Source organism: Phaethon lepturus, unplaced genomic scaffold (genome assembly GCF_000687285.1).
Source record: "Phaethon lepturus isolate BGI_N335 unplaced genomic scaffold, ASM68728v1 scaffold38695, whole genome shotgun sequence".
Classification (NCBI taxonomy): Eukaryota; Metazoa; Chordata; class Aves; order Phaethontiformes; family Phaethontidae; genus Phaethon; species Phaethon lepturus.
Window position 1 is genome coordinate 21,721 of NW_010543276.1, and position 498 is coordinate 22,218.

Below are 498 nucleotides of genomic sequence, written 5' to 3' on the forward strand. Positions count from 1 at the left end.
GAGCGGCTTCCGGAGCAGCAGGCGGCCCCAGGCCAGCCCTGGCCCTCACAAACACCTGCCTGACGGTTCAGTTTAGAAACCTGTGCTCTGTAGAGTGGCCTAGGAATAAACACGGGATTGGCAGGAAACATGTGTCTATAGATACTCTCTCTCTCTCTATTTTTTTTTTTTAACGACCTTCCACTAAATGACAGTAAAGTGAGAAACAGCTCCTCGTCCCTGGACGACCTCAGGAACTCTGCAAATGACCTCCACAGAAGCAGGAGGCCAGTTCTTACAGCCTAACGTCATCCTTCCCCAACCAAACGCTTTTGTTTTTTTTCCTGCATTCTACTTCCTTGCCTTAAATAAAAGCCAAAACATCAGAGACCAAAAGCAACTAGATAAACAAACAAAAAAAGTCTTGCCAAATAAAGGCACCTTCAGAGCAGATCAACCATCCCAGGAGAAACGGGATATCCCAGAGGGACCCAGCCTGCAGCAGCAGCTCCCTGCTCC